This window comes from Canis lupus, chromosome 25 (genome assembly GCF_003254725.2).
Source record: "Canis lupus dingo isolate Sandy chromosome 25, ASM325472v2, whole genome shotgun sequence".
Classification (NCBI taxonomy): Eukaryota; Metazoa; Chordata; class Mammalia; order Carnivora; family Canidae; genus Canis; species Canis lupus.
The window spans coordinates 28329800-28350540 of NC_064267.1; the positions used below are offsets into that span (position 1 = coordinate 28329800).

The window sequence follows — 20741 nt, forward strand, 5'->3', positions numbered from 1 at the left end:
AACTAGTAGTTATTTTTAACTTTTTTGAGACATGATATACCATACATGTATGGTATTTGCTTTCCTTATAGCATAGAAGTGGTTTCTGAAGACGAAATTAATGATTGTTAAAGTGCTTTGTAAAGTGCTCTGTAATTGTGGGTGCCTCTGAACAAACTTGAGGGCAGTATTTTACATAAAAAGAGGGTAGGCTTTATCTGTAGGCTGACTTGGATTCAGATTTTGGCTTTGCCACTTGGTAGCTTGGTTACCTACCTGTGTTCCTTATTTATAAAGTCTTTTAGTTTTCTATTGCTGCATGACCTACTATCTTTGAAAGCTTAGTGGCCGAAGGCAAGTAATCATTTATTATCTGATGGTTTCTGTGGGTCAGGAATTCAGACAGGGCATGACAGGGATCGTTTGTCTTTGCCCCATGCTGTCTGAGGCATAGCTGGAAGACTTGAAAGGTTGGGATTGGGATCATTGGAGAAGGCTGTCACCCACATTTGGTGGTTTATGATGCCCATTGGCTGGAGATGTAGCTGGGGCAGTAGGCAGAACACAGAACACCTACTCACGATCTGGTGGCAGGTTCCAAGGACATGTGTCCTGAGAGAGCAAGACAGCCAGGTGGAAGGAGTATTGCTTTTTATGTCCTGATCTTGGGAGTCACACAGTATCTTTTTCACATTTTTTTACTCATGGCTGAAATAAAGCTCTAAACAATTTCCAGAAGAGGAGTTCAGACTCATCTTTTATTGGAGGAACATCAATATCACATAAAAGCCTTTGGGATGGGACATGTATTACTGTGGCTATCTTTGGAAAACACAGTCTGCCCCAAGTATATAATAGTATCTACCCGATAAAGTTGTTGTGAGAATAAAATGATGACATAAAAAGCTGAGAAAATATATTTTCTTTCCTTTTGAGATCTTTAAATCTCAGGGGCTTGTGAAAGAATTTAATAGCTCTTCTTGGTTCCATAGAGTATCTTTTTTTCCATATGCTGCATATACAAATTTAATATCACACAGCACTACAGAGGATTGTTTGATAAAAAAAAACTTTAAAAAGTGACAACTTCCAGTAAGGTTGGTATGTAATGGTCTTTGATGAAGTAAAGTTAAGCACAGATTTTTAAAAAACAGCTTTCAGTCAATGTATGTAATACACAAAGAGTGAAGTATATATAGCTTGTTGAATTTCCATAAGTTGAACATAATTCTTATAACACCCAGGTAAAAACCAAGAACATTGCTAGAGCAGTTGCCTGGCTCATTTGGAAGAGCATGTGACTCTTGATATCCAGGTCGTGAGTTCAAGCCTCATGTTTAGTGTAGAGATTACTAAAGAATATAAATAAACTTAAAAAAAAAAACACCAACAAGAACCTTGTTAGTACAATAAAAGATTGCCTTTTGAGAAGTACTTTTTCTTTTAATATACTATCATGGAGAAAATAGAAATTTTGGAATGTAGCAGCCCAGTGGTACACGTTGACTTCATTAAATGTGAAGAAAAATTGGAAGGAAAAAAAAATTGGAAGGAAACATAAATTAAAAGCTATTTTACGTGATATGAAGTTAATTACATTCTAGTTTGTAGAATGACTAATCCATAAAACAAGTTATGGTTTTATAGGAGCTATATTTATAACTAGAGAGTTAGGAATTTGAAGTTAACATGTAAATGATTTGAGTCAGTTTAAATTAGTAGTGAGAAAAGCTCAAATTAGTATTTTTTCTTTAAAAGCTATAAAATCCTTGCTTTTAGGGTAGTATCCAATTCTATTAATCTAAAAATCATGACTAATTTTATATGTATACTTAACAACTCAAGTTAGTATACTTTGAAAGTGGACATATATACATTTTATAATGATTTGTATATTTTTCTGATTAACTTTGTATTAACTTCTGACAGCTTCATGATTTGCTGTTTGTGGTTATTAAAACTAATAGAAGCCATGGTTAAATGAATAGGTAAACCATTTCTACTTTAACAGCTTAATCATGGGGATTTGGGAAACATTTCTTGCTGTGCGATATGTGGAATTTCAAAACTGTTCTGAAAAATAAGATGCTTAAAATTCAGAAAACTGATAACACAGGCTAAGAGATTGAGAATGCTGACTTTGAAGCCAGAAATCCTGGATTGAATATCACCTTCACCACTTAGCATGTGTGCTGTGGAGCAGGCTACTTAATTACCCTTTGCCTCACTTTATTCATCTGTAAAGTGGAGATTATAATAGTACCTTCCTGTAGGTTGTTAGGACAATTAAAGCAAATTAAAATATGTAAGATAACAGTGCCTGGTATAAAATAAACCTTATATAAATGTTTAAATATTACTGTTATTAAGGGCTACATTTATGATCTGTTTGGTGAGCTAGAACTTCATCAAGGAAATAAAATTTTTTAAACCAAAATGTATTAAGTTCAGGACTAGAGTATACATGCTAATCAAGAAATTATCTAGTTCTAGGGGCTCCTAAGTGGTTCAGTGGGTTGGGTGTCTAACTCTTGATTTCTTCAGCTCTGGTGGTGGTCTCAGGGTTGGGCTATTACACTGAGTGTGGAACCTGCTTAAGATTCTCTCCCTCTCCCTCTGCCCCTTCCTCCCAATCCCCTCCCCCACTCATGCTCTCAAAAATAAAAAAAATTAAAAAAATTATCTAGTTCTAGAAAGATTTCAGCTTTGCAAAGTCAGAAACTTAATTTGCCCCAAGTTGATGGGATTCTTAGGGAATAACCTGCCGTCTGTTAGAGAGCTATGATCCCTGATTTGATGTTTACAGTGAATAAAACATCAACTAACTTGGGAAACCAGATCAAAACTTTGGCTCAAAACATTGGTTTAGCATAGGGTAAGAACAAAGGGACATTTTATCAAATATGGAAAAGATTAAGGACAAACTGTTTCTGTTTTACAACACTCTACTGAAATGCTAGAGACTGATGTACTTGCATCCACCAGATGTGGTACTCCACTCCTTACATGTGGAGCACCAGATACACACTCCGAGATTTGCCCTATGTATTTTCTCAGTGCAGCACCACACTGCTTAGACTACTAGTACAATTAAATGCCTTTTTAGAATTACTATTTTTGCCTTGAATCAGTTTAGTTTTCCAGATTGGTCCTTGGGATTTTTCAAATCTTCATCAGTGACATGTTTCTAAATCATCTTTTAGGGCTAATAAGTGACCAATTCATGATCTATTTTTAGTAGATTTTTACAAGCATAATTCTCAATGTTTGAATCTTCGGATTTAAGATCACTTTAAGTCCCTTCTGTAACTAGTTACAAATAATACCAAGGTGTACAACAGTCCCCATTTATTTTTTTAAGTTTATATATATAGTAATCTCTACCCCCAACATGGAACTTGAACTCATAACCTGGAGATCAAGAGTCCCACATTCATCCCACTGAGCTAGCTAGGTGCCCCTAGAACAGTCCCCTTTTAAATAACTAAATAAATCTTTAAGCCTTATTTTGTTTGAATTAAAACAAAACTTAAACTCTTAAAACTTATTAAGCTTTTATCCTATAATAAGTGTTAATGCTAGTTAGTTAGCCTGTCACCATGATAGGGCATAATTGTTTCTTAGGCTAAGGTTTATCTTCTGCCTTTTGCCTTATTCCCTCCGTTCTCTACCCACCAAACAGGCCTTTCTTGCTAACTCTGGCCAAAGTTAATTGAAATACTAATATTGGGTTTTGGGTTTTGTGTTTTTTTTGTTTTTTTTTTTGTTTTTTTTTTTTGTTTTTTTTTTGTTTTTTTGGTAATAATAATGTTTTAAAAAGGAGTAAGGTGTGATTTCCCATGGAGAGTGCAGCATCCACTTTATGAAACAGTTGTGTTATAAAAGTTACGAAATGCGAATACATTTTCCCATAGGAATTGATAGTTATTTTTGGTAAAAATGCTGTTCTATTAAAAAAGTGACTAGTTTGGCCCACGACTCATAGAATCACACATTTCATATTTTGGTATGCAGAAGAAGTGCTTCATAGCTACTTGCCATTTTGTCACATGTGGTTTTATTTATTTATTTTTTAGAAAGATTTTATTTATTTTTAGAGAGAGAGAGTGAGAGGGAATGAGTGAGCAGGGGGAGAGAGAGAATCCCAAGCAGACTCTGTGCTGAGAGCTAGAAGCCCATCATGAGGCTCAACCTCAGGACCTTGAAACTATGGCCTGAGCTGAAACCAAGAGTTGAATGCTTAACCAACTGAGCCATCCAGGCACCCCTGTCACATGTAATTTTAAAAAAGATGTGTACTCAGGAGTTGAGATTGAATAAAATTCATTTTTCCTCCTGATTCAGGAGCATCCTGAAGTGAGAAAATATATACATATTTTTTTGGCTCTGGGTGTGTGGCAATGAAGAATGGAATGCTACCAGTAAGTAGTGTACTTTGGTGTCACTGGGCCAAAAGTGCCAACCCTTTTACACGCCATTGTTTTTTTGCATCATGAGTACTAGGACAGTACAGTGAAAAAGGCAAATACTGGTATTATCTGAAAATAGTTCTTACCCCAAGAACTGTGTTGTCTTACCACATGACAATTTAATAATCAAACTTAGGCATTAATTCATAAGCTCTAAACACTGAATGAGGGCAGCCTGAGTGGCTCAGCAGTTTAGTGCTGCCTTCAGCCAAAGGTGTGATCCTGGAGACCCGGAATCCGGTCCCACATCAGGCTCCCTGCATGGAGCCTGCTTCTCCCTCTGCCTGTGCCTCTGCCTCTCTCTCTCTCTCTCTCTCTCTCTCTCTCTCTCTCTCTGTGTCTCTCATGATTAAATAAATAAAATCTTAAAAAAAAAAAAACTGGATGGATGTCTTTGGTTTATTTATTTTTAAACTACTTATTGAAATGTAATAAATATACCATATAATTCACTCCTTCAAAGTGAACAGTTCTGTGGTTTTATATTATATTGAGTTGTGCAGCCAGCAGCATGATCCAATTTTATGACATTTTATCATTCTATCACTTTGCTTCCTGTCTCTATAGATTAGAGTTTTGCCAATTTTGTACATTTCATGTAAATGAAATAATACAGTCTTCTGTGATTGGCTCCTTTTAACTTAGCATGATGTTTGAGGTTTATCCAAGTAGCACTTATCAGTACTTCATTCCTTTTATGGTAGAATAATATTTCATTGTATTGTTTGGTTTATCCATTCATCAGTTGATGGATATTTAGATTTTTTTACACTTTTTGGCTATTATGAGTAATGCCGCTGTGAACATTTGCATATTAGTCTTTGTGTGGACATATGTTTTCATTTCTCTTAGGTAGATCTCTTGAAGTGGAATTGCTGGGTCCTTAACATTTTGAGGAGCTGCCATACTTTCCCAAAGTGGCTGCACCATTTAACATTCCCACCAGCAGTAGGAATGAGGATTACAATTTCTTAAGCTTTTAAAGAACTCTCATTTACTGAAAGGAAAATGGTGGTGACTCCAGCTAATTGGAGAGTGCATACCCTGCCCGAAGGCATTCAAATTACAGTTAAAAAGCAAAACAAAACATTGTGCTGTCCAAACAAAACAGGTCTTGGCCAGATTCAGCCCTTGGCTGCTGATTTGGAATCCCAGATTCTTAGTATACTTTTCTACTGAGCCATATTTCTTGACAGGTTTTTAAAAATTGAACAAATTTGAAGAAGTAACAGTATGCACGGAGGTTTCAAGAATAAAACACTTCTATGTTTTTTTGTTTTTTGTTTTAAAAAAAACACTTGTTTTAACCTAAACACGTTTATGTTAACTGATTGGGTTATTTACCAATGCAATTTAAGCCTTTTGTGAACTTCAGTTTTAATCCTTTCCTCTCTACCACCATTAACCACTTCCAGAAGTTGTCTTTTTAAAAAAAAATCTTTCCCTTGTATTTCTTTATATTTTCAATATATATATTTGTAAATTATTTGCATACTATTATATATATGTAAATGACTTTTTAAGTAGAAGTTCAGATATGTGACTCAAAGATTGACTATTTACATAGTGCCTGATTGATGGTTGATTGATTTATAGCATGAGGCAAGACTCACAGTTAGAAAGAGCTGGCTAATGCCTGATTTTTAAAAGCAAAAAAAAAAAAAAAAAAAAGTTAATAGGAGCTAAGAAAAAATCTTAAGTTCATTTTTATCGAATACCCTATTCCTCCTTTATTCCTTTGAAAAAAACAAACCAAAACAAAAGCTTTTCCCTCCTCATCTGTTATTTGCAGGGACTTGGAAGCAAGAGTAGCAGTGAAATTGTTTTAGTGTACTTCCAACTCTTTGAGGAGACTGTGGATCATTGAACTGTGCCTGTTAGAGGTGCTGCTCTAAACACCAGAACTGAAACCTAAGAGGAAAGGAAATTCTCAGGAAAAATAGCATTGTTCAGTACCTAGGTCCGTTAATCTGCTTTCCTCTTTAGCCCGGTGTTTTCTGGCCTGTGTGTGTGTGTGTTTGTGTGTAACACTACAAGAGTTAATACATCATTAACTTGGGAGTTTCTCTTACAATTCTTCTTTACCCTGCCCCATCAACTATAAGATTTTAAGATGAGAGTTTTCTGAAGTAGAAAACATTTGTGAGTTAGACTTCAAGACCTTAATGAATCTGAACACTGATTTCTGTGGTATTTTGTGAGACGACCTGTTCTTTAATACATGTAGGAAAGTCTTCAACATGGATGGAATTAGCCATAAATGGCATAGATATGCAGTTTTTCTGTTTTATAGTAAAGCTATGGTAGTTCCTTTTTTCCCCATTTGGTTATGTTTAAAGTTTAATTAATATGTGTGAAAGTGATAATTGTTACTCTATTGAGAATAATATCTGAGCTGTTGATCTCAACCAGTACTGGCCAGTAAGGTCATTAAAAATCTCTTTATTCCTTCTGATTTTATACTAGACATTAGTTTAGTTAAGTCATTATTGCTTAACATGAACAAAGCACACTCAGTCCTTCTTTGGAGGTTTGTAGTACTCTGATCCTAGTAGAAGAATTACTATATGCATATATATTCAAATATATGCAGAAGCTAGTGAGGCTGACACGTGCACATACGTTTCTCTTGCAAATGTACTGGGTAATGCTGCCTCGGGGAGGTTTAATGCTGATAATTGCTTTGAAATATCAGAAGCCATTTTCAGAGTAATTCCTTGTTAGTGGAAGGCATCATTAGGTCATATTAGATAATGACTTTTAAAATTTCTCTACTGCTACATGGATACTAATTTAAAGCAAAGATTTTAATTGAAGGAAGTCATGCAAAATGTAATTATGGTATGTACAATAGACCTGTTTGTTCTCTCTGCTGTGAAATGACTTGAGTGAGGCTAATAATTCTGCCCAAATAGAATTTACTCCTCTAGAGAACAGTATGTGGTATGTTTTAATTTCATAAAGAGGCTCTTCCTTGGGGTGCCTGTCTACCCTGATTATGTCAGAGTATAGTGGGGAGAGCATTGTTCGGTGTACTCAAATTTTAGATACTTTTTCCCTTTCTAAAAAAAATACTATGACCATTGAGTGTACAAATCATGTGCTACTTTTGAATATAGTTGTGAAAATGGATCAGAGAGACTCTTAAAAGCTAAAAAGATATTAAAAGATTGTATTCATATCTTTTCACAATTAATAGTAATAAATAATACATTACAACAAATGTAGATTTTTTGAAGTTTACCAGCAAAGGTTAGTAGATTGCCAAGATGAACTGACAGTAAACCTGTCTGAACAAAAATGAGACTATCATAGTAGAATTGGTGATATTTTAGCATTGTCCTTGGCTACATAAATATTATCTCATTCTTTTTTTGGAACAGCAATAAGAAATAAACTTTAAAAAAAATAAGAACAGAGAATATCTATCACTGAGCCTGAAATACTACTTGTATTTACTTGTATGTGCATGATTAGTTACTAGATTAAGTTGTGGTTAATAGGAGGGGCGCCTAGGTGGCTCAGTCAGTTAAGTGTCTACCTTTGGCTCTTATCATGATCCCAGGGGCCTGAGATAGACCCCCATATCTGGCTTCCTGCTTAGCAGGGAGTCTGCTCCCCTTCTCCTCCTGCTCACACTCTCCCTCTCTCTCTTCTCTCTCTCAGATAAATAAATAAAATCTTTTTTTTTTAAAAGTTATGGTTCATAGGAATTAAATGTTTTGAAATTACTCAGAAAAGCATAAAATTATGAGATAATATATGGTATATTAGATAACTAATTACAAATGAAGTTTAGATAAAACCGTCAAGTTCCATTATTGAGGTTTTTAAAATTGTCTTTGTTCTTTGTTTGGCAGTGCTTTTTTTTTTTAAGCGTTCTTTGTCTCAGTCTCTAGTGTATAGTGTAGGAATTGTTGCTAATATAAACTAGATATAAGAATCTAGACTTATTTTTTAAAGATGGAGGTAGCAGTACTCCATGAGGAAGTGTCACATGAGAAACCAATATAACCCCAAAAATTGCTTATCATAGTACCCTAAGAATCTTTATGATCTCTTCAACAGTTGAACATCAGCTCTTTGCCAAGTATCAGGCTGAGAGTTAGGATAATCTTTATTAATCCTTAGTTCCATTAAATTGTAGTCAAATCATTTTTAGCACAGAATGTCTATAAACATACTAGTAGAACAAAAAACAAAGCAAAACAGAAAACTGAAGAGTAGAGAAGTTGAATTTGTCTCTTGTGGACTTTGTAAGGTTAGAGTTTTGCAGAGTCAGATTTGAAGTGATTCTTTTGTTTAATTTTGAGCATTATGCATTTTTTTATGAGAGTGATATTTAGCTAACATGAAAAATGATTTTTTTTGAAAATTAGTAGTTTATGGTTCTGGAGCCCTTCTTCATAAGTTTGTTAAAGAAGTCTCTTGTATGATGGTGAATTTTACTTTTGCTTTCCTTTAATCAAATCTCATTTATATGTGTTTATAATGAAATAAAAACCTCTATAAAATAGATCACAATTAAGAGCAATAATGAGTTTTTGTCTTCCGGTTTTGACTCATATATGAAACAAGTCAGTAATCCTTTTGTTCTACTTTTAGGAAAACAGAAGTAGAATTTACAAAAGATCATTGGGTAGGTAAAAGTTGTATTTGCCATTTAATTTTTAAAAACTTTTTGTTATGGAGATTTTAAAAGATACACCAAAGAAGACAGGATAGTCTAGTGAACCCCTATGTGCCTGTCACTCAGCCTCCAAAACCATTCATCCATGGCTAATAAAGTCCTAACCAATCTTCAACTCTTTCTTCTTTCCTATATTATTTTGAAGTAAATCCCATTTTAACCACAAATATTTTAATGTCTTTTATTATTTGTATCTATTTATTTATGAAACATTTTTATTTATTTGAGAAAGAGAGAGCATGAGCAGAGGAGGAGAAAAGGGGAAGCAAGGGAGAAGCAGACTCTCCACTGAGCAGGGAGCCGGACATGGGGCTCGATCCCAGGACCCCGAGATCATGACCTGAGCTGAAGGCAGTTGCTTAACTGAATGAACAACCTAGTCATCCCATCTTTTATTATTTTTAACGTAACCTCAACACCATTAGTGATGTAATAGCACAATAGATACGTAATAGCATCAAATTTTCAGTGTTTACCTGTCTAATTATTTGATCAAATTTTTTTCCTGTACTTTGTTTTGAATAGCGTGTAAATATGGTCTGTACATTGTGATTGGACTATTTATAGGTTTTGATTTATTGCTCCCTCAGTTGTTGAAGAAATTGGGTCACTTGTTCTCTAGATAGAGTAGGTGAGTTTATTACAGATGATGTGTTATCCTTAGTCAGATGCCAAATCATGCTGATTTTTCTGGTGAGTATTTTTATCCCAACATTCCTTTCCTCTCTCTGATATTACCCTAGTTAAGTACCATAATTGCCTTATCTTTAGATTACAACATAGTTTAACTGATTTCTGGAACCCACTGATACCAGACTGATTTTCCTTCAAGATTGCTTCTCCATCCTATAATCTAGAATCTTTTGAATTTAGAGCATTTATTATTTTTAGTAGTTAAGAAATGTCAGTGTCTAGGTGACATCTTTTATGTTTGTCCTGCCCTATTTTCCAGTGCTTGTATTGTTTAGCCTTTTCTTGTGTGTTTTGAGTTTTCCTCCCCGTTTAGACTGGCTGTTTGAAAGCTGAGACCACTTCTTTTCTTTGTGCCACTTACAGGGCTTTCCAAGCAGAAGGTGCTCAGTGAGTGGCTCTTGATTGAGTATAGCTGTTGTATTAGTGCTTGTTCTTGAAAGTCCCCCGCTCTGATACTACCCCCAATTAGTAGTTGGAAGGGTGTTTTGTAAGTGTAGGAGTTAGATTTTTTGAAGAGTATTCTTCAAGACAATGGTAGAGCCTGATGAGCCATCTCCATCCACTCTACCATATGGAGGGTGGTTTTCTAGCATCTTTGCTGACTAGATATAGTCACTTATTTACTTCCATTGCACCATGGCTTTTGTTTCAGTTTTGTCATTTTGACAACAACCTTTTGTTTCAATGCTGTTTCATTATATTTGTTTACTCTCTCCTAGTGATCTAATATTAGGATCGTACTGTAGGATAAATCTCCTTTGGGAAGAATTTCCTAAAAATTAAATAATTCTGTTTATAATAAATAGATTTTGCAAATTGGGGTGCCATGGGTTACATTTACCCATAGATGTGTTTTGTTTGATTTGCAGTTTCAGTATTAAAATAATCAGAAAGTTTCATATAGAAATTCAGATTTGCAGTTTTTCTTAAGACAGCCTGAAAATCTGGCGACATTGGACTTATTGCCTCCTTTGACAAGGTCACAAGCTCTCAGGTTCCCAAGCTGGTCAACCCCCTCACTTATGTTTTTTATCTGGCTCCTGTGGACCTTTCCATTACAACTCTTGGTGGAGATTCTTATTGGCTTCAGTCATAAAACACGTTCTTTCCTGACCTTGGCCCAGGGTTTTGGGGCTCACATTACTTTTGGAGACCATCAGTTTCTGTATTCTGAATATGTTATGTTCTCAATTTTTCTTTAGCTTATTAAGTTTTGCCATGTGAATTCCATAATTGTTGACAGGACTTTATAAATTATTAAATGTTCAACTTAATACATTACATTAACTTGTAAAAATATGAAACAATACTATTTACTAAATATATATTTGCATATATATATTTTTGTTTTGAAGAAAAGTATTTTTCTTAAAAATATTAATTAACATGTAATCTATTTTTAAATGAATTAATAAAATATTTTAGAAGTTTCTCAGCTTTAATTTGTCATTCAAAAATTTTTCCATGGGCTATGATTCATATAAAAAAACACTCTTTAGGATCCTCAGTAATATTTAAGAGTATAAAGGAGTCCTGATACCAAAAAGTTTGAGAGTCTCTGATCCTAAAGGATAATATGTTAGCCCAGGTAAATTAAAATTTTCTGAGGTTCTCACCAAACTTTTAGAACATTAAGCAATGTTGTGTAAATGGATAAATCTAGGTCCCTGCAAGAGCCTATTTAATAACCCATGGTATTTCTGAAGTGTATGGTACTTTTTAAGACATTTTAAGCAAATAATTCTTTGATTCAGAGTTCCAAGTTAAGAATGCCAAGAAATCTAACCCTCTCTTGGGTTAAGGGGTCAGGGATTACCTGGTTCTAAGCCCTTCTGATTGTTCTCTTGCCCTTGATAGAGTTTTCTGGTAAACAGCAGGAAGAGGATTTGAAGAACTGAGATGTAATTTTTTGTGATGTGAGATTTTTTTGGGAGGGCTTTCAAATGAGATTCAGATGCATACAGAGGTAAGAGAATGGACAATTGTGGAGAAGAAAACTGGGGTTTCTTAAAAACTAGAGGGATTTGAGATACACCTACCTCCTTCCCTTTGAGGAATGAGCAGCCTGGAAAAGAAGGCGTGATGCCATGACTTCCCCACGTTTCTCCTTCTCCCTCTTCTTTCTATCAGTTCATCCATTACTTGTCCCCAGCAGAGGATCAAGGAGGGAATCATTTTTTTTCCCCTCTCTCCACTTTGGTATACTCTTTTCCATCAATATAGAGTCCTTGCCTTAAATTACTGGAGTACTAGAACCATTAAAGCAAGATATGGGTGTAGAAAAGGAATTCCTTTGCTTCTGCTGTAGGGAGATAGACAGGAAAATAGGCAGTACAGAGAGACCTTCCCACAGCTGTTGGAGTGCAGGGGAATTCCCAGATCAGTTCAGTTGGGCAGCTGTCAAAGTAGGACAGTATGTATACTCCTGACACAAGCATGTTTTTATTGTCTAGTTGCAAACCCTTATCTTGTCTGTCCAACTATGTTTTTAGATTCCTTTGGGTTAAGGATTGAAACTTATCCAATTGCCTTACGGTTCAAAGGATTTATAGGTATAGAGTTTCTCTATGTGTTAGTATCTAGCATAGGGCTGGGCACACAGATAGATGCTGAAGCAATACTTTTGGATTGAAAAAAAATGATGTGTATTGTCCTCTTACCCTAAGAGGAAAATGGAAAGTCCTCAGCCTAATCTCTTACTATCGCCTTCATGGGATGGGATTGGGCAGGCTCTAAAAGTCTTATGAGAGTAAATGTGGAGAAGACAAGCTTATATATATTTTAACTGTAGTGCTGATTATTGGAGGAACTTTGGCCTGCAGTTCTCGGTGCCGAAGGAGGGCTAGTTCTGATGATTCTCTTGGTCTCTGTTGAACCTTTCAAGATGGAGCTCTACTGGGTGTGAGAGATTCCCAGAGTAGGCCTGTTCTTCATGGTGAGTGATGGGAAGTTCTATGTCTACCAAAATATTAAGGAGGACAGAGAAGGCAAGAAAGGAGTGTATATCAAAAATGATCTAAGAAAGGAAGAAACCTTTGACAAAAATTCTGCTTATTTTCAGTAAGATAGATTTGCTTATAAATTTATATGCTTAAAAATTTGTAGTAATTTAACAAAAAAACCTTAAAAATATTCCTAACTAGAAAGATTGATAACTGTAAATATTTCAGATGTCAGCAGAATGTAGTCACTGTGAAGGAGAAAAGGGTTTTTGTTTTTAGTTGGAAATATAGTAATTCAAGTTTCAGGATATGATATTGGTTAGCTTTTTGTTTTGTTTTTGTTTTTGAGAGGGAGGGGAGAAGGGTGGTGTGACAGTGGGAGAGGGAGAAAGAGAGAGAATCTTAATCAGGCTTCATGTCCTGGGTGGAGCCTGTTGCAGGGCTTGATCTCACAACCCAGAGATCATGACCTGAGCTGAAGTCAAGTGTCAGACGTTTAACCAACTGATCTACCCAGGTGCCCCTTGGTTAGTTTTTATGTAGCTGGAACTTTACAGATTTTTTGGAAGTTGAATTTGTAATGCGTAAGCACTTTTGATGGGAGTTCTTTCTTTTGCAGCATATGACTTTTATAGCAATTTTATGCAGTATTAGTTGTATATCTAAATCTCCAATAAGGCAAACCTTTCCTTTTCATTTTTTAGATGTTATAAACTTTAAAAAAATTATCAAGTGTTTTAAAAGTTTTATCTATGAAATGAAAAGCACCATAAGAATCTGGAGTAGAGGGATGCCTGGGTAGCTCAGTGGTTGAGCATCTGCCTTCGGCTTGGGGTGTGATCCTAGAGTCCCAGGATCGAGTCCCACATCAGGCTCCCTGCATGGAGCCTGCTTCTCCCTCTGCCTGTGTCTCTGCCTCTCTCTCTCTTTCTCTGTGTCTTTCATGAATAAATAAATAAAATATTAAAAAAAAAAAGAATCTGGAGTAGAGACATCTGGGTGGCTTAGTGGATGAGTGTCTGTCTTTGGCTCAGGTCGTGATCCTGGCGTTCTGGGATTGAGTCCTACATCAGGCTCCCCACAGGGATCCTGCTTCTCCCTCTGCCTCTGTCTCTGCCTCTCTCATGAATAAATAAATACAAGCTTAGAGAAAAAAAAAAGTGAAAGAAAAGAAGAATCTGCAGAATAGCTACTGTTCTTATACTTTGTAATTTTGTTTTACTTACATTCTCTTCAGTGTAGAAAATTGGGTAACTTGATGTTTTGGTCATATGTCACAAACTTCCTTGCTCAGCTTTAGTCTCATCAGATATTACCACAACAGAAACCCTGTGTGGAAGCAGAATCTTTGCCTGCTCAGTTATTGTTCCCAGTTAGTCACTTGGCCACTTATGGCTACCCCTTGCACTCTGCTCTCCTCTTTGGGGGATTGGAAACTGCAACAAGATGGAAGGAACCAGAGACCTGTCTACTCATCTGGTGCTATTTCACATTAGTCATTCTAATTAAGTTATGTAAGTAGTACAGGAAAACCCTATTGTGTGAAAATCCTTTCCCTGAAAGCTTGATTTATTAGGACTGAATCTATATGCTAGTCTTTATCAACTGGCATCAGGAAGGATGCCTAAAAGTAGCATATTGGGACAGAGGCTGGTTCAAGATTAGGTCATACCTTGGCCCTGAACTAAGGCCTTGTCATTTCCATGAGCTTCAGAGGTTTTCTGACTCTACTTTCTCCTTCGTCCTCTGTATCAGGCACCTCTGTGTGCTGCTTCAGAACTTCCTGGCCTCGCTCTCCCGGGAGCCTTTGATCACATTGTAGCCCTGGCCGTTGCCAAGTCAAACTGGACCCTGACCAACTTCTGCGGACATAATCTGACACTTCATGCCTCCCTCTCCTTCCCTCTCTTCCTTGGGGCTGTGCTCCATGATAAGCCTTAGGTTTTGCTCCTGAGGGACCTCCACTGAGAACATTCTTTTTGTATGCCCTTGCTCTACGTACTAACAGGTTCTCTTGATTATATATTAAAGTGACTGTCAGTTGGTCTGATGTATTTTGGCCTGACCTGGCACTAATAATAAAGACCTGAACTTAAAAGTTAGGAAGAGGATAAGTTTATTCTTTATAGAGTGGATTCATTTTGAAATTTATTAAGATGGTGAGAATTAGCAATGATCTAGGATTGAGGTGCTGCTGATAGAGTTTAACCATCATCATTGCCTACAAGGATAGGAGAAGGCAAGAGTTGTTGAGAGTGTGAGCATTTGAGAAGTGTGACTCAGACTATGGTTTGAGTTCTTTGTCTACCATGTATGCTATGTATATTTGGAAGTTTCCTTCACCTTCCTTTTCTGTAAAATGGAGGTGGTAACACGATAACATGGATCTTTTAAGATTGCTGTAGGCATAAATGAGTTATTTATATAAAATGCCCAGCACAACAGCACCTGGGTGGTTCAGTTAGTTAAGCATCTGCCTTCGGCTCAGGTCATGATCCCTGGGGTCCTGGGATCGAGCCGTACCTTGGGCTCCTGCTCAATGGGGAGTCTTTCCTTCTGCCCCCACCTTTCCACTTGTGCTCTCTCAAATAAATAAAGAAAATCTTAAAAAAATAAAATGCCTGGCACATAGTAGGTTAGTAGATGGTAGTTGCTGTTGTTATTCTTTGATTTGTTTTGATCAACTTTATAAAATATTTATTTATTGAAATATGTCATATCTTAAGTGATTTTTTTCAAACACTGGCATATGCTAGATACTCAGTAGATATTTATTGGCTGGGTTAGACATGTAGTAAACTATCATATCATGTTCCTAATAACAAATAATGCACTTTTGCTTTTAATTGGCAATAATAAAAAAATAATAATAATTGGCAATAATCTTAGGTGATTTAAGCCCCAGTTTTTAGTTTCTTAACCTTCCAGATAGCAACTACAGATGTTTATTTCAGGGATTGTGGGTTTCCTCTGAAGTGTAATTGATTTGCATACTATTTCTCAGAGTTGGTTTTCTTGTTTTGGGCAAAGAGCTATTATTATCATAGTAAGAGGAACTCAGTGGTCAAGGTCTTTGAACACATGGAACTCTTAGCGAGTATAGAGTTTTTGGATATACAAGGAGTGAATAGAATTTAGTTTTTGAATCTTCTGATTGTTGATACATAGCACTTACTTAGAGGCATTATTACTTATAGTGTGTTAAATCCTTTGCAAGTACCTGAAAGTACAACAAAGTACTTCCAATAAAAGATACAGGCACCATCTTTTCTCATAATTTTCAGGAGGGGAACGAGGCAGTAGGACTTTCCAAGATCACACAATTAGTAAGTGGCAGAGCTAGAATTTGAACTGAAGTCTGCCTGAGCTCATTTTTCCAAGGTCAGATGAGCTCACTGCTCCTCACTGCCTTCTAAGATTTTACAGAAGAGTTTCTTCTTGATTTGTAAATATTTGAAAAAATTATAATGGGTTAATTCAGATTAGAGCAAAACTATAGACATTCAGCAATTATTGATTTAATATTTAACATATGCAACTCTGGCAAGGTGCCATATAAGAGAAAGATAAATATGACATGCTCATTTTATTAAATTAGGTCATTAATTAACTTTTTTTTTTTTTTTTTTTTTTTAAGTAGGCTCTGTACCTAGCATGGAGCCCAGCACAGGTCTTGAACTCATGACCCTGAGAGCAAGACCTGAGCTGAAATCAAGGGTCGGACGCTTAACCAACTGAGCCACCTAGGTGCCCTGACCATATTCTTTTTTTAAAAAAAGTTTTTTTAAACTAAAACTAAAGTATTTCAAATATTTTTTTGAAATATAGTTAGAATAGTTTTAGACTTCCAGAAAAATTGCCAAGCTATTACGGAGAGTTCCTTTATGTACCCCTTACCCAATTTCTTTTATTGTTTATTTTTTAAAATTTATTCAGCAAATATTTATTGAATGCCTACTATGTGCCGAACATTGTTGTAGGTGCTAGGGATATACAGTGAATAAAACAAAGTACCCTGGTCTTGAAATTTACATTTTTGAGGATTGAATTCATTTGAGACTGAGGATTGGAATAACAAGGCACAAAAGAAAGACTTGTCCAAGATACAACCAGAACATACATACATACATACATTTATTTATTGAACTTTTATTTTATTTTATTATTTTTTTAAAAGATTCCAATTATTTATTCATGAGAGACACAGAGAGATAGAGAGAGAGAGAGAGAGGGGCAAAGACACAGGCAGAGGGAGAAGCAGGCTTCACGCAGGGAGCCCGATGTGGAACTCGATCCTGGGACCCTAGGAACCCGCCCTGGACTGAAGGCAGGCACTAAACCGCTGAGCCCCCCAGGCATCCCCATACTGAACTTTTAATTTCAATGTTTAGGTAATCTGAGATTTGTTGAGAAATGTTTTCTATATCTGGCTTTAAGTTTTCTCTTTTTAAAGGGAATATTCTTAGTCTTTTATTTTATTTAGTTATTCCTTTGATAATCTAAAGAGCCTTTTTGCTTTTATTTTTTCAAATTTTATTATTTTTTGAAATATAGTTGACACACAATGTTACATTAGTTTCAGATGTACAGCATAGTGATTCAGCAACTCTATAGGTTATGCTGTGTTCACCACAAGGGTAGCTGCCATCTGTCACCATGCACCACTGTTACAATACCGTTGATTGTATTCCCTTTGCTGTACCTTTTATCTCTGTGATTTATTCATTCCATAACCAGAAGAAGCCTGTATCTTCCACTCCCTTTCACCCATCTTGTTCATTTCCCCACCCCTTGCCATTTGGCAACCATCATTATGTTCCCTGTATTTATGGGTCTGTTTCTGCTTTTTGTTTGTTTGTTCATTTGTTTTCTAGATTCCACATATAGTAAAATCATATCTTTCTCTGACATGCTCTTTTTTTTTTTGGAACTCACAGTTTGGAGTTAGGGAAACCCATTCACAGCTAAGTATATCACAATCATTAATTCATTCAGCAGCTATTTGTTGAGTGCCTTCTGTGTGTGTCAGGATGGTATTGACACTAAGAAAATAATGATGAACAAAAGAAAATTTAGTTCTAGGTTTATGGAGCTTTTTAGTCTAGCAAGGGTATTATGAAATGCCATTTTGATTATTTATAATCAGATTATATATAGATTAGATATAATCACCTAGGATTAGAGCTAGGTGATTGCTTATAGGCATTCTCCCTGGCCGTCTGCCCCCACTACCAGGGGGTTTGTTACCAAGAAGTCCTGACTAAATTCTGCTACATATTTACTAATAGGTAGGTACAACATTAGTCAGACAGACTGCTCCTATACACCTAGTGAAGTCATAGCTTTCAGATAAGCCATCTTGTTAGAAAATTTTCCCTGAGACAAATGTAGCAGGATTTGGCACCCCTAGTTAGAATTATGTGACAGAATCTGAATTCAGGTTAGGCTAGAACCCTAGGCCAAGAACACATCTCACTGGCACAGGAGCTAGGTTTGTGAGAGTCCTATACTTTGTTCTCTTAAGAATGGAGGTACCTATATCATATTTCTAGTCAGTCTACATAGTTTTAACACAGTGAAAACTGTAACAGATAAAACTGATACGGTTTTATCAGTGAAAAATTATTTCTGATGTTACTTGTGTTGATTGACAAACCCTTCCATGCTGATCACAGAAAAAGTAGCTGAAGGCGTGTTAAATCTGCCTCTAGAGCAGAAATTCTTAACCCTTCGTTGCCATAAACCCCTTTGGCAGCCTGACAAAGTCTGTGGGCTCTTCCCAGAATAATCTTTTTTTTTCCTCAAAGATTTTATTTATTTATTTGAGAGAGAGAGAGAGAGAGAGAGAGAGAACTCAAGTGCACAAGTTGGGGTGGGGGCAGGGGCAAAGAGAGAGAGGGAGAAGCAGACTCCCCCTGAGCAGGAAGCTGAATGCAAGGCTCGGACCCAGGACCCTGGGATCATGACCTGAGCTGAAGGCAGATGCTTAGCCATCTGAGCCACCCAGGTGCCTCTGAATAATCTTTCAAAAGCATAAAATGCAAAGATTACCAAAGAAACCAAATATGATGAGATAATAGTTATTAGAAAATATTTTAAAATATATAAAATATATGTGATATAGTAACCTGTGCTCATTTATTACTGTATTTTAACTACCAAGATCTTGTATTGGGAGTAATTACTGCTTTTAATTACACAGTTGTGACAAATATAAATGCAAGATATTTGTAACAATTGAAACGTGGCTGGTTCAGTCAGTGGAGCATGCAACTCTTGGTCTCGAGGTTTTGGGTTTGAGACCCACATTGGATATAGAGATTATTAAAAAAAAAAAAAACACACCTTAAAAAAAGTTTTCATGTGACATGAAAATAGGTATGGTTTTTATTGGTGACAAAGTCACTGCTAATACTATAATTTATTATGTCTACATTAAAAATTGAGGGTAATCACTACACTTCAGTTAGAAGCTCATCTGTTTTCATAGAAGCTCATTATTCTATCCAGTTTAAGATTCCTTGCTCTAGGGTGTGCATTCTTGATTAGAATCTCTCATATGGGGCAGCCCCAGTGGCTCAGCCACGCTGAGTGCCCCCTTCAGCCCAGGACCTGATCCTGGAGACCCGGGATTGAGTCCCATGTTGGGCTCCCTGCATGGAGCCTACTTCTCCCTCTGCCTGTGTCTCTGCCTATCTCTCTCTCTCTGTCTCTCTCTCTCTGTCTCTCATGAATAAATAGATAAATAAAATCTTAAAAAAAATCTCTCATATACTACCCAGTCAACCCTGGAGTATATATTCATGATTAGGATATCCAGTGTTAAATAATTATCCCTCCATGTGGATTAAAACTAACATTTGAATTTATCACTACTTTCCTTTTTTTGGGTATAATTCAGAAGGAATGATGCCATTGTACAAATAACGAATACAGACTGTGTGATGAGAAAGTTGTGAAGTGCTATGGGATTGTGCTGAGTGTTTGAAGATAAAGATTGTTTAAAATAATTATTGTCTAAAATAGAGGCACTATGATAACATGATCTAGATAAACATGAATATAGTGATGTATGCTATGGATGTTGGAAAAAAATAAGAAAGAATGAAAGTTGTAATTACTGCATTCTTTTTTTGAGGTTGAAAAAGACATCACAGAAAAATATATGATTAAAAAGTTTTGTTCTGTCTGGTTTAGAAGTGAAGGTATTTCAGATACAGAGAATAGAATGATGGTGCAAGTGGAAGCTAGAAAGGCAGAATGGAGCCACACATGAAGTGGCGGGGGCACAGAAGATTCTTTTGCATGTCAGTGACAGTTATCCAGGCATAGCCGTAAGCACTTTACACGTGTTAAATTATTTAACCCTCACAGCAGTCTTATTATTATTTGCATATTTTGGATGGAGAAACAGGCATGGAGAGATTAAGTATCTTGCCCAGAGATAAAAACTAGGCCTATCTGGCTCTGCTGGACTCAGAACAACACAATACAAGATGACACTGATGACAGTGTGGAGTATAGGGTAGGCAGGAGTATGATTGGAGATAGGAAAATTAGGTCAGAGACTGTTAAGGTGATACTGGCAAGAGATCGTAAATGTGGCTTGAACACTGAGTAGGGGGAGCAGGTGAAAAGAATTTTCCAGCTTGGAAATCTAGATGTTTATGTTTTCAAGTTAGACAACATCCGCAAAATAGGAAATGAAAGTCCAGGGTTCTGAGTAGAGATTTTTACCAGCCTGTTTTAAAATACTTACTTGGTTGGATTAATTCTTATTTACAAGTATCTCTTACTAACTGAAGAATGTTCATCATGGGCAGGATTTTATTGTAATTACCAGTTAGTGTTTACAGTAAGCATCCCCTTAGCCATATGTCTAGATAGGAAACCAGTGGAAAGCTTTCCAGGTATTATATTGTATGGTGACTAAACCCACAGTTGTAAGATATACATAACTAGGCCTTG

General features: G+C 36.1%; 1 protein-coding gene across 1 annotated transcript in view; it reads left to right on the forward strand.

Moving 5' to 3' along the window:
• The window catches only part of KIF13B (kinesin family member 13B), a 203481-nt gene that overhangs the window by 18394 nt on the left and 164346 nt on the right, over positions 1 to 20741 (forward strand). The gene's annotated exons all lie outside the window — the stretch shown is intronic.